This window comes from Petromyzon marinus, chromosome 35 (assembly GCF_048934315.1).
Source record: "Petromyzon marinus isolate PM22_M1 ecotype Great Lakes invasive population chromosome 35, UKy_Petmar_22M1.pri1.0, whole genome shotgun sequence".
Classification (NCBI taxonomy): domain Eukaryota; kingdom Metazoa; phylum Chordata; class Hyperoartia; order Petromyzontiformes; family Petromyzontidae; genus Petromyzon; species Petromyzon marinus.
The window spans coordinates 12,281,597-12,294,959 of record NC_133701.1 but is presented as its reverse complement, the minus strand read 5'-3'; the positions used below and the strand labels follow the sequence as shown (position 1 = coordinate 12,294,959).

The 13,363-nt window shown below is 44.6% G+C and overlaps 7 non-coding genes across 7 annotated transcripts; all 7 read left to right on the top strand.

Moving 5' to 3' along the window:
* The first annotated feature begins 895 nt into the window (after positions 1-895).
* On the top strand, positions 896-978 carry TRNAL-CAG (transfer RNA leucine (anticodon CAG)). Its single transcript has one exon. It is a non-coding gene; the product is annotated as a tRNA-Leu (tRNA).
* Positions 979-2,450: 1,472 nt separating this feature from the next.
* Positions 2,451-2,533, top strand: TRNAQ-CUG (transfer RNA glutamine (anticodon CUG)). The gene has a single exon. It is a non-coding gene; the product is annotated as a tRNA-Gln (tRNA).
* Positions 2,534-4,008: 1,475 nt separating this feature from the next.
* TRNAL-CAG (transfer RNA leucine (anticodon CAG)) lies at positions 4,009-4,091 on the top strand. Its single transcript has one exon. It is a non-coding gene; the product is annotated as a tRNA-Leu (tRNA).
* Positions 4,092-5,566: 1,475 nt separating this feature from the next.
* TRNAL-CAG (transfer RNA leucine (anticodon CAG)) lies at positions 5,567-5,649 on the top strand. The gene has a single exon. It is a non-coding gene; the product is annotated as a tRNA-Leu (tRNA).
* A 4,499-nt stretch (positions 5,650-10,148) lies between these two features.
* Positions 10,149-10,231, top strand: TRNAL-CAG (transfer RNA leucine (anticodon CAG)). The gene has a single exon. It is a non-coding gene; the product is annotated as a tRNA-Leu (tRNA).
* Positions 10,232-11,701: 1,470 nt separating this feature from the next.
* TRNAL-CAG (transfer RNA leucine (anticodon CAG)) lies at positions 11,702-11,784 on the top strand. Its single transcript has one exon. It is a non-coding gene; the product is annotated as a tRNA-Leu (tRNA).
* Positions 11,785-13,258: 1,474 nt separating this feature from the next.
* TRNAL-CAG (transfer RNA leucine (anticodon CAG)) lies at positions 13,259-13,341 on the top strand. Its single transcript has one exon. It is a non-coding gene; the product is annotated as a tRNA-Leu (tRNA).
* Positions 13,342-13,363: the final 22 nt, after the last annotated feature.

Here is a 13,363-nt window from a genome sequence, read left to right as displayed (position 1 = left end):
GGATGTTTCTGAGTAAATATTGGAATTCCCTATTTCTAGGATCATGCGTCCGTCTAAACGACAATTAGGTTGTCTCAAAATGGTGGGTATTGTATTGCTTGAATCACTTGTGATGAGGAAGTCTTCTTGCCTGTGTAGTGGAGTAGAAAGGTGCGTATTGCATGGAAACAGAGACAGTGCGGTTATGTTGGGTCAGCCTGTTGTGAAGGCAATGTCACTGGGGTTCATGTTGGGTCAGCCTGTAACGAAGGCAAATACAGTGCAGGTAATGTTGGGACAATTAAGCTGGGAGAGCGAAGGAAGGCTGTGATTGTTTGGTGCTGTTGCCGGGGCCGGAGAGGCGTCTGGAAGTCTGGCGAGAAGCAGGTGTACGATCACGCGGAGTGCCGTTGGGACGCGGACTAATTAATTAAGGCGTAATGATAGCGGGGATAAATTGGGGGGTCGCCTATTGGAGCGGGATTTTGAGTTTGGAGAGCTTGGAGTCAACAGGCGGAATTGAAGTGTGGAGAGTTTGAGAGAGAGAGTTTGAGAGACAGAGTTTGTAAGACGCTGGGTGCGAAGTCGCTGTGTGCGAAGACGCTGTGTGCGAAGTCGCTGTGTGCAAAGACGCTGAGTGCGGAGTAAGTGAAGTAATCGTGGGGAATGGAGAGACAAAGGTGGCGAGCGAGTCGAGTGACGCACGGCGAGCGAGCCGTGGCGACCTGGATACTGTAGAATGTGGAGGACATGCTGAGAGTTGTAGATAAAGCGGTGTTCGGAGAAAGACAGAAGTTGTCCGAGTGAAATCGAACACTGCACCTGGATAAATAATGAGAATGTATATTTCACACGAACCACGTGGATCGATTGCTGAGAATGGATTAAAATTATCCTATTGTGACACCATGCCACAGTCAGGATGGCCGAGCGGTCTAAGGCGCTGCGTTCAGGTCGCAGTCTCCCCTGGAGGCGTGGGTTCGAATCCCACTTCTGACAGAATGATGCTCTTTTGTGAATTAACAACAATTTTGTAATTTCAATTAAACTTTGCTATCACAATAGAATTGAGAAATATTCGATAATGGAATTGGCAGGAAAGTATGGTGAAATATAAATATGAGAAAAACAAAAGACACGCACAAAGAGTGATTGAGAGCATTACATATGTTATGGAGGGAAACACAATGCAAAAAATCACATTGGTATGCAAGGGACCGGCATTAAAAACATGTAAAATGAAAATTTATAACATGGCTATGACTACTATACGACCAATTGTCTTCCTGTTATAGGGTAGGTAAGATAGTGCTGCCCTTCTGGTGTGGATATGAAGTAACTTGATGATATTTTGTTAATCAGTTCTGTGATATATTTTTCCATGAACCATTGTCTCACATAGGCTGTAGGCCAGCCCTGCACGAAGTCGAATTGTACGCTTCATACCATGCATGACACTAGCAGTACAATTTCGATTAAATTTGGCGATAAGATGCAGCACTACCCTCAATTAAACATTACTCATAATCACTGCATTTCGTTGATGAAATGCATCTTGGCTATGATTATTCTTCACGGATGTTTCTGAGTAAATATTGGAATTCCCTATTTCTCGGATCATGCGTCCGTCTAAACGACAACTAGTTTGTCAACAAATGGTGGGCATTGTCTTGCTTGAATCACTTGTGATGAGCAAGTCTTCTTGCCTGTGTAGTGGAGTAGAAAGGTGCGTATTGCATGGAAATAGAGACAGTGCGGTTTATGTTGGGTCAGCCTGTTGTGAAGGCAATGTCATTGGGGTTCATGTTGGGTCAGCCTGTAATGAAGGCAAATACAGTGCAGGTAATGTTGGGACAATTAAGCTGGGAGAGCCAAGGAAGGCTGTGATTGTTTGGTGCTGTTGCCGGGGCCGGAGAGGCGTCTGGAAGTCTGGCGAGAAGCAGGTGTACGATCAAGTGGAGTGCCGTTGGGACTCGGACTAATTAATTAAGGCGTAATGATAGCGGGGATACATTGGGGGGTCGGCAATTGGAGCGGGATTTTGAGTTTGGAGAGCTTCGAGTAACAAGCAGAATTGAAGTATGGAGAGTTTGATAGAGAGAGTTTGAGAGACAGAGTTTGTAAGACGCTGGGTGCGAAGTCGCTGTGTGCGAAGACGCTGTGTGCGAAGTTGCTGTGTGCGAAGACGCTGAGTGCGGAGTAAGTGAAGTAATCGTGGCGAATGGAGAGACAAAGGTGGCGAACGAGTCGAGTGAAGCACGGCGAGCGAGCCGTGGCGACCTGGATACTGTAGAATGTGGAGGACATGCTGAGAGTTGTAGATAAAGCGGTGTTCGGAGAAAGACAGAAGTTGTCCGAGTGACATCGAACACTACACCTGGATAAATAATGAGGATGTATATTTCACACGAACCACGTGGATCGATTGCTGAGAATGGATTAAAATTATCCTATTGTGACACCATGCCACAGTCAGGATGGCCGAGCGGTCTAAGGCGCAGCGTTCTGGTCGCAGACTCCCCTGGAGGCGTGGGTTCGAATCCCACTTCTGACAGAATGATGCGCTTTTGTGAATTAACAACAATTTTGTGATTTCAATTAAACTTTGCTATCACAATAGAATTGAGAAATATTCGATAATGGAAGTTGGCAGGAAAGTATGGTGAAATTTAAATATGAGAAAAACAAAAGACAAGGACAAAGAGTGATTGAGAGCATTACATATATATTATGGAGGGAAACACAATGCAAAAAATCACGTTGGTATGCAAGGGGTCAGCATTAAAAACATGTAAAATGAAAATTTATTACACTGCTATAACTACTATACGACCAATTGTCTTCCTGTTATAGGGCAGGTAAGATAGTGTTGCCCTTCTGGTGTGGATATGAAGTAACTTAATGATATTTTGTTAATCAGTTCTGTGATATATTTTTCCATGAACCATTGCCTCACATAGGCCGTAGGCCAGCCCTGCACGAAGTCGAATTGTACGCTTCATACCATGCATGACACTAGCAGTACAATTTCGATTAAATTTGGCGATAAGATGCAGCACTACCCTCAATTAAACATTACCAATAATGACTGCATTTCCTTGATGAAATGTATCTTGGCTATGATTATTCTTCACGGATGTTTCTGAGTAAATATTGGAATTCCCTATTTCTCGGATCATGCGTCCGTCTAAACGACAACTAGTTTGTCAACAAATGGTGGGCATTGTCTTGCTTGAATCACTTGTGATGAGCAAGTCTTCTTGCCTGTGTAGTGGAGTAGAAAGGTGCGTATTGCATGGAAACAGAGACAGTGCGGTTTATGTTGGGTCAGCCTGTTGTGAAGGCAATGTCATTGGGGTTCATGTTGGGTCAGCCTGTAATGAAGGCAAATACAGTGCAGGTAATGTTGGGACAATTAAGCTGGGAGAGCCAAGGAAGGCTGTGATTGTTTGGTGCTGTTGCCGGGGCCGGAGAGGCGTCTGGAAGTCTGGCGAGAAGCAGGTGTACGATCAAGTGGAGTGCCGTTGGGACGCGGACTAATTAATTAAGGCGTAATGATAGCGGGGATACATTGGGGGGTCGGCAATTGGAGCGGGATTTTGAGTTTGGAGAGCTTCGAGTAACAAGCAGAATTGAAGTATGGAGAGTTTGATAGAGAGAGTTTGAGAGACAGAGTTTGTAAGACGCTGGGTGCGAAGTCGCTGTGTGCGAAGACGCTGTGTGCGAAGTTGCTGTGTGCGAAGACGCTGAGTGCGGAGTAAGTGAAGTAATCGTGGCGAATGGAGAGACAAAGGTAGCGAACGAGTCGAGTGAAGCATGGCGAGCGAGCCGTGGCGACCTGGATACTGTAGAATGTGGAGGACATGCTGAGAGTTGTAGATAAAACGGTGTTCGGAGAAAGACAGAAGTTGTCCGAGTGACATCGAACACTACACCTGGATAAATAATGAGGATGTATATTTCACACGAACCACGTGGATCGATTGCTGAGAATGGATTAAAATTATCCTATTGTGAAACCATGCCACAGTCAGGATGGCCGAGCGGTCTAAGGCGCTGCGTTCAGGTCGCAGTCTCCCCTGGAGGCGTGGGTTCGAATCCCACTTCTGACAGAATGATGCTCTTTTGTGAATTAACAACAATTTTGTGATTTCAATTAAACTTTGCTATCACAATAGAATTGAGAAATATTCGATAATGGAAGTTGGCAGGAAAGTATGGTGAAATTTAAATATGAGAAAAACAAAAGACAAGGACAAAGAGTGATTGAGAGCATTACATATATATTATGGAGGGAAACACAATGCAAAAAATCACGTTGGTATGCAAGGGGTCAGCATTAAAAACATGTCAAATGAAAATTTATTACACTGCTATAACTACTATACGACCAATTGTCTTCCTGTTATAGGGCAGGTAAGATAGTGCTGCCCTTCTGGTGTGGATATGAAGTAACTTGATGATATTTTGTTAATCAGTTCTGTGATATATTTTTCCATGAACCATTGCCTCACATAGGCCGTAGGCCAGCCCTGCACGAAGTCGAATTGTACGCTTCATACCATGCATGACACTAGCAGTACAATTTCGATTAAATTTGGCGATAAGATGCAGCACTACCCTCAATTAAACATTACCAATAATGACTGCATTTCCTTGATGAAATGTATCTTGGCTATGATTATTCTTCACAGATGTTTCTGAGTAAATATTGGAATTCCCTATTTCTCGGATCATGCGTCCGTCTAAACGACAACTAGTTTGTCAACAAATGGTGGGCATTGTCTTGCTTGAATCACTTGTGATGAGCAAGTCTTCTTGCCTGTGTAGTGGAGTAGAAAGGTGCGTATTGCATGGAAACAGAGACAGTGCGGTTTATGTTGGGTCAGCCTGTTGTGAAGGCAATGTCATTGGGGTTCATGTTGGGTCAGCCTGTAATGAAGGCAAATACAGTGCAGGTAATGTTGGGACAATTAAGCTGGGAGAGCCAAGGAAGGCTGTGATTGTTTGGTGCTGTTGCCGGGGCCGGAGAGGCGTCTGGAAGTCTGGCGAGAAGCAGGTGTACGATCAAGTGGAGTGCCGTTGGGACGCGGACTAATTAATTAAGGCGTAATGATAGCGGGGATACATTGGGGGGTCGGCAATTGGAGCGGGATTTTGAGTTTGGAGAGCTTCGAGTAACAAGCAGAATTGAAGTATGGAGAGTTTGATAGAGAGAGTTTGAGAGACAGAGTTTGTAAGACGCTGGGTGCGAAGTCGCTGTGTGCGAAGACGCTGTGTGCGAAGTTGCTGTGTGCGAAGACGCAGAGTGCGGAGTAAGTGAAGTAATCGTGGCGAATGGAGAGACAAAGGTAGCGAACGAGTCGAGTGAAGCACGGCGAGCGAGCCGTGGCGACCTGGATACTGTAGAATGTGGAGGACATGCTGAGAGTTGTAGATAAAACGGTGTTCGGAGAAAGACAGAAGTTGTCCGAGTGACATCGAACACTACACCTGGATAAATAATGAGGATGTATATTTCACACGAACCACGTGGATCGATTGCTGAGAATGGATTAAAATTATCCTATTGTGACACCATGCCACAGTCAGGATGGCCGAGCGGTCTAAGGCGCTGCGTTCAGGTCGCAGTCTCCCCTGGAGGCGTGGGTTCGAATCCCACTTCTGACAGAATGATGCTCTTTTGTGAATTAACAACAATTTTGTGATTTCAATTAAACTTTGCTATCACAATAGAATTGAGAAATATTCGATAATGGAAGTTGGCAGGAAAGTATGGTGAAATTTAAATATGAGAAAAACAAAAGACAAGGACAAAGAGTGATTGAGAGCATTACATATATATTATGGAGGGAAACACAATGCAAAAAATCACGTTGGTATGCAAGGGGTCAGCATTAAAAACATGTCAAATGAAAATTTATTACACTGCTATAACTACTATACGACCAATTGTCTTCCTGTTATAGGGCAGGTAAGATAGTGCTGCCCTTCTGGTGTGGATATGAAGTAACTTGATGATATTTTGTTAATCAGTTCTGTGATATATTTTTCCATGAACCATTGCCTCACATAGGCCGTAGGCCAGCCCTGCACGAAGTCGAATTGTACGCTTCATACCATGCATGACACTAGCAGTACAATTTCGATTAAATTTGGCGATAAGATGCAGCACTACCCTCAATTAAACATTACCAATAATGACTGCATTTCCTTGATGAAATGCATCTTGGCTATGATTATTCTTCACGAATGTTTCTGAGTAAATATTGGAATTCCCTATTTCTCGGATCATGCGTCCGTCTAAACGACAACTAGTTTGTCAACAAATGGTGGGTATTGTCTTGCTTGAATCACTTGTGATGAGGAAGTCTTCTTGCCTGTGTAGTGGAGTAGAAAGGTGCATATTGTATGGAAACAGAGACAGTGCGGTTTATGTTGGGTCAGCCTGTTGTGAAGGCAATGTCATTGGGGTTCATGTTGGGTCAGCCTGTAACGAAGGCAAATACAGTGCAGGTAATGTTGGGACAATTAAGCTGGGAGAGCCAAGGACGGCTGTGATTGTTTGGTGCTGTCGCCGGGCCCGGAGAGGCGTCTGGAAGTCTGGCGAGAAGCAGGTGTACGATCACGCGGAGTGCCGTTGGGACGCGGACTAATTAATTAAGGCGTAATGATAGCGGGGATAAATTGGCGGGTCGGCAATTGGACCGGGATTTTGAGTTTCGAGAGCTTGGAGTCAACAGGCAGAATTGAAGTGTGGAGAGTTTGAGAGACAGAGTTTGAGAGACAGAGTTTGTAAGACGCTGTGTGCGAAGTCGCTGTGTGCGAAGACGCTGAGTGCGGAGTAAGTGAAGTAATCGTGGGGAATGGAGAGTCAAAGGTGGCGAGCGACTCGAGTGAAGCACGGCTAGCGAGCCGTGGCAACCTGGATACTGTAGAATGTGGAGGACATGCTGAGAGTTGTAGATAAAGCGGTGTTCGGAGAAAGACAGAAGTTGTCCGAGTGACATCGAACACTACACCTGGATAAATAATGAGAATGTATATTTCACACGAACCACGTGGATCGATTGCTGAGAATGGATTAAAATTATCCTATTGTGACACCATGCCACAGTCAGGATGGCCGAGCGGTCTAAAGCGCTGTGTTCAGGTCGCAGTCTCCCCTGGAGGCGTGGGTTTGAATCCCACTTCTGACAGAATGATGCTCTTTTGTGAATTAACAACAATTTTGTAATTTCAATTAAACTTTGCTATCACAATAGAATTGAGAAATATTCGATAATGGAAGTTGGCAGGAAAGCATGGTGAAATATAAATATGAGAAAAACAAAAGACACGCACAAAGAGTGATTGAGAGCATTACATATATTATGGAGGGAAACACAATGCAAAAAGTCACGTTGGTATGCAAGGGACCGGCATTAAAAACATGTGAAATGAAAATTTATAACATGGCTATGACTACTATACGACCAATTGTCTTCCTGTAATAGGTCAGGTAAGATAGTGCTGCCCTTCTGGTGTGGATATGAAGTAACTTGATGATATTTTGTTAATCAGTTCTGTGATATATTTTTCCATGAACCATTGTCTCACATAGGCCGTAGGCCAGCCCTGCACGAAGTCGAATTGTACGCTTCATACCATGCATGACACTAGCAGTACAATTTCGAATAAATTTGGCGATAAGATGCAGCACTACCCTCAATTAAACATTACTCATAATTACTGCATTTCCTTGATGAAATGCATCTTGGCTATGATTATTCTTCACGGATGTTTCTGAGTAAATATTGGAATTCCCTATTTCTCGGATCATGTGTCCGTCTAAACGACAACTAGTTTGTCAAAAAATGGTAGGTATTGTCTTCCTTGAATCACTTGTGATGAGGAAGTCTTCTTGCCTGTGTAGTGGAGTAGAAAGGTGCGTATTGCATGGAAACAGAGACAGTGCGGTTTATGTTGGGTCAGCCTGTTGTGAAGGCAATGTCATTGGGGTTCATGTTGGGTCAGCCTGTAATGAAGGCAAATACAGTGCAGGTAATGTTGGGACAATTAAGCTGGGAGAGCCAAGGAAGGCTGTGATTGTTTGGTGCTGTTGCCGGGGTCGGACAGGCGTCTGGAAGTCTGGCGAGAAGCAGGTGTACGATCACGTGGAGTGCCGTTGGGACGCGGACTAATTAATTAAGGCGTAATGATAGCCGGGATACATTGGGGGGGTCGGCAATTGGAGCGGGATTTTGAGTTTGGAGAGCTTGGAGTAACAGGCAGAATTGAAGTGTGGAGAGTTTGAGAGAGAGAGTTTGAGAGACAGAGTTTGTAAGACGCTGTGTGCGAAGTCGCTGTGTGCGAAGACGCTGAGTGCGGAGTAAGTGAAGTAATCGTGGGGACTGGAGAGACAACGGTGGCGAACGAGTCTAGTGAAGCACGGCGAGCGAGCCGTGGCGACCTGGATACTGTAGAATGTGGAGGACATGCTGAGAGTTGTAGAGAAAGCAGTGTTCGGAGAAAGACAGAAGTTGTCCGAGTGACATCGAACACGATACCTGGATAAATAATGAGAATGTATATTTCACACGAACCACGTGGATCGATTGCTGAGAATGGATTAAAATTATCCTATTGTGACACCATGCCACAGTCAGGTTGGCCGAGCGGTCTAAGGCACTGCGTTCAGGTCGCATTCTCCCACGGAGGCGTGGGTTCGAATCCCACTTCTGACAGAATGATGCTTTTTGTGAATTAACAACAATTTTGTAATTTCAATTAAACTTTGCTATCACAATAGAATTGAGAAATATTCGATAATGGAATTGGCAGGAAAGTATGGTGAAATATAAATATGAGAAAAACAAAAGACACGCACAAAGAGTGATTGAGAGCATTACATATATTATGGAGGGAAACACAATGCAAAAAATCACGTTGGTATGCACGGGACCGGCATTAAAAACATGTTAAAATGAAAATTTATAACATGGCTATGACTACTATACGACCAATTGTCTTCCTGTAATAGGTCAGGTAAGATAGTGCTGTCCTTCTGGTGTGGATATGAAGTAACTTGATGATATTTTGTTAATCAGTTCTGTGATATATTTTTCCATGAACCATTGTCTCACATAGGCTGTAGGCCAGCCCTGCACGAAGTCGAATTGTACGCTTCATACCATGCATGACACTAGCAGTACAATTTCGATTAAATTTGGCGATAAGATGCAGCACTACCCTCAATTAAACATTACTCATAATCACTGCATTTCCTTGATGAAATGCATCTTGGCTATGATTATTCTTCACGGATGTTTCTGAGTAAATATTGGAATTCCCTATTTCTCGGATCATGTGTCCGTCTAAACGACAACTAGTTTGTCAAAAAATGGTAGGTATTGTCTTGCTTGAATCACTTGTGATGAGGAAGTCTTCTTGCCTGTGTATTGGAGTAGAAAGGTGCGTATTGCATGGAAACAGAGACAGTGCGGTTTATGTTGGGTCAGCCTGTTGTGAAGGCAATGTCATTGGGGTTCATGTTGGGTCAGCCTGTAACGAAGGCAAATACAGTGCAGGTAATGTTGGGACAATTAAGCTGGGAGAGCCAAGGACGGCTGTGATTGTTTGGTGCTGTTGCCGGGGCCGGAGAGGCGTCTGGAAGTCTGGCGAGAAGCAGGTGTACGATCACGCGGAGTGCCGTTGGGACGCGGACTAATTAATTAAGGCGTAATGATAGCGGGGATAAATTGGGGGGTCGGCAATTGGAGCGGGATTTTGAGTTTGGAGAGCTTGGAGTCAACAGGCAGAATTGAAGTGTGGAGAGTTTGAGAGAGAGAGTTTGAGAGAGAGAGTTTGTAAGACGCTGTGTGCGAAGACGCTGGGTGCGAAGTCGCTGAGTGCAGAGTAAGTGAAGTAATCGCGGGGAATGGAGAGACAAAGGTGGCGAGCGAGTCGAGTTGAGCACGGCGAGCGAGCCGTGGCGACCAGGATACTGTAGAATGGGGAGGACATGCTGAGAGTTGTAGATAAAGCGGTATTCGGAGAAAGACAGAAGTTGTCCGAGTGAAATCGAACACTACACCTGGATAAATAATGAGAATGTATATTTCACACGAACCACGTGGATCGATTGCTAAGAAAGGATTAAAATGATCCTATTGTGACACCATGCCACAGTCAGGATGGCCGAGCGGTCTAAGGCGCTGCGTTCAGGTCGCAGTCTCCCCTGGAGGCGTGGGTTCAAATCCCACGTCTGACAGAATGGTTCTCTTTTGTGAATTAACAACAATTTTGTGATTTCAATTAAACTTTGCTATCACAATAGAATTGAGAAATATTCGATAATGGAAGTTGGCAGGAAAGTATGGTGAAATATAAATATGAGAAAAACAAAAGACACGCACAAAGAGTGATTGAGAGCATTACATATATATTATGGAGGGAAACACAATGTAAACGATCACGTTGATATGCAAGGGGTCAGCATTAAAAACATGTAAAATGAACATTTATAACATTGCTATGACTACTATACGACCAATTGTCTTCCTGTTGTAGGGCAGGTCGGATAGTGCTGCCCCTCTGGTGTGGATTACTTGATGAAATTTTGTGAATCAGTTTTGTGATATTTTTTTCCATCAACCATTGTCTCACATAGGCCGTAGACCAGCCCTGCACGAAGTCGAATTGTGCGCTTCATACCATGCATGACACTAGCAGTATAATTTCGATTAAATTTGGCGATAAGATTCGGCACTACCCTCAATTAAACATTACTGACAATCACTGCATTTCCTTGATCAAATGCATCTTGGTTATGATTATTCTTCATGGATGTTTCTGAGTAAATATTGGAATTCCCTATTTCTCGGATCATGCGTCCGTCTAAACGACAACTAGTTTGTCAACAAATGGTGGGTATTGTCTTGCTTGAATCACTTGTGATGACGAAGTCTTCTTGCCTGTGTAGTGGAGTAGAAAGGTGCGTATTGCATGGAAACAGAGACAGTGCGGTTTATGTTGGGTCAGCCTGTGGTGTAGACAATGTCATTGGGGTTCATGTTGGGTCAGCCTGTAAAGAAGGCAAATACAGTGCAGGTAATGTTGGGACAATTAAGCTGGGAGAGCCAAGGACGGCTGTGATTGTTTGGTGCTGTTGCCGGGGCCGGAGAGGCGTCTGGAAGTCTGGCGAGAAGCAGGTGTACGATCACGCGGAGTGCCGTTGGGACGCGGACTAATTAATTAAGGCGTAATGATAGCGGGGATAAATTGGGGGGTCGCCTATTGGAGCGGGATTTTTGAGTTTGGAGAGCTTGGAGTCAACAGGCGGAATTGAAGTGTGGAGAGTTTGAGAGAGAGAGTTTGAGAGACAGAGTTTGTAAGACGCTGGGTGCGAAGTCGCTGTGTGCGAAGACGCTGTGTGCGAAGTCGCTGTGTGCAAAGACGCTGAGTGCGGAGTAAGTGAAGTAATCGTGGGGAATGGAGAGACAAAGGTGGCGAGCGAGTCGAGTGACGCACGGCGAGCGAGCCGTGGCGACCTGGATACTGTAGAATGTGGAGGACATGCTGAGAGTTGTAGATAAAACGGTGTTCGGAGAAAGACAGAAGTTGTCCGAGTGACATCGAACACTACACCTGGATAAATAATGAGGATGTATATTTCACACGAACCACGTGGATCGATTGCTGTGAATGGATTAAAATTATCCTATTGTGACACCATGCCACAGTCAGGATGGCCGAGCGGTCTAAGGCGCTGCGTTCAGGTCGCAGTCTCCCCTGGAGGCGTGGGTTCGAATCCCACTTCTGACAGAATGATGCTCTTTTGTGAATTAACAACAATTTTGTGATTTCAATTAAACTTTGCTATCACAATAGAATTGAGAAATATTCGATAATGGAAGTTGGCAGGAAAGTATGGTGAAATTTAAATATGAGAAAAACAAAAGACAAGGACAAAGAGTGATTGAGAGCATTACATATATATTATGGAGGGAAACACAATGCAAAAAATCACGTTGGTATGCAAGGGGTCAGCATTAAAAACATGTAAAATGAAAATATATTACACTGCTATAACTACTATACGACCAATTGTCTTCCTGTTATAGGGCAGGTAAGATAGTGCTGCCCTTCTGGTGTGGATATGAAGTAACTTGATGATATTTTGTTAATCAGTTCTGTGATATATTTTTCCATGAACCATTGCCTCACATAGGCCGTAGGCCAGCCCTGCACGAAGTCGAATTGTACGCTTCATACCATGCATGACACTAGCAGTACAATTTCGATTAAATTTGGCGATAAGATGCAGCACTACCCTCAATTAAACATTACCAATAATGACTGCATTTCCTTGATGAAATGCATCTTGGCTATGATTATTCTTCACGGATGTTTCTGAGTAAATATTGGAATTCCCTATTTCTCGGATCATGCGTCCGTCTAAACGACAACTAGTTTGTCAACAAATGGTGGGCATTGTCTTGCTTGAATCACTTGTGATGAGCAAGTCTTCTTGCCTGTGTAGTGGAGTAGAAAGGTGCGTATTGCATGGAAACAGAGACAGTGCGGTTATGTTGGGTCAGCCTGTTGTGAAGGCAATGTCACTGGGGTTCATGTTGGGTCAGCCTGTAACGAAGGCAAATACAGTGCAGGTAATGTTGGGACAATTAAGCTGGGAGAGCGAAGGAAGGCTGTGATTGTTTGGTGCTGTTGCCGGGGCCGGAGAGGCGTCTGGAAGTCTGGCGAGAAGCAGGTGTACGATCACGCGGAGTGCCGTTGGGACGCGGACTAATTAATTAAGGCGTAATGATAGCGGGGATAAATTGGGGGGTCACCTATTGGAGCGGGATTTTGAGTTTGGAGAGCTTGGAGTCAACAGGCGGAATTGAAGTGTGGAGAGTTTGAGAGAGAGAGTTTGAGAGACAGAGTTTGTAAGACGCTGGGTGCGAAGTCGCTGTGTGTGAAGACGCTGTGTGCGAAGTCGCTGTGTGCGAAGACGCTGAGTGCGGAGTAAGTGAAGTAATCGTGGGGAATGGAGAGACAAAGGTGGCGAGCGAGTCGAGTGACGCACGGCGAGCGAGCCGTGGCGACCTGGATACTGTAGAATGTGGAGGACATGCTGAGAGTTGTAGATAAAGCGGTGTTCGGAGAAAGACAGAAGTTGTCCGAGTGAAATCTAACACTGCACCTGGATAAATAATGAGAATGTATATTTCACACGAACCACGTGGATCGATGCTGAGAATGGATTAAAACTATCCTATTGTGACACCATGCCACAGTCAGGATGGCCGAGCGGTCTAAGGCGCTGCGTTCAGGTCGCAGTCTCCCCTGGAGGCGTGGGTTTGAATCCCATTTCTGACAGAATGATGCTCTTTTGTGAATT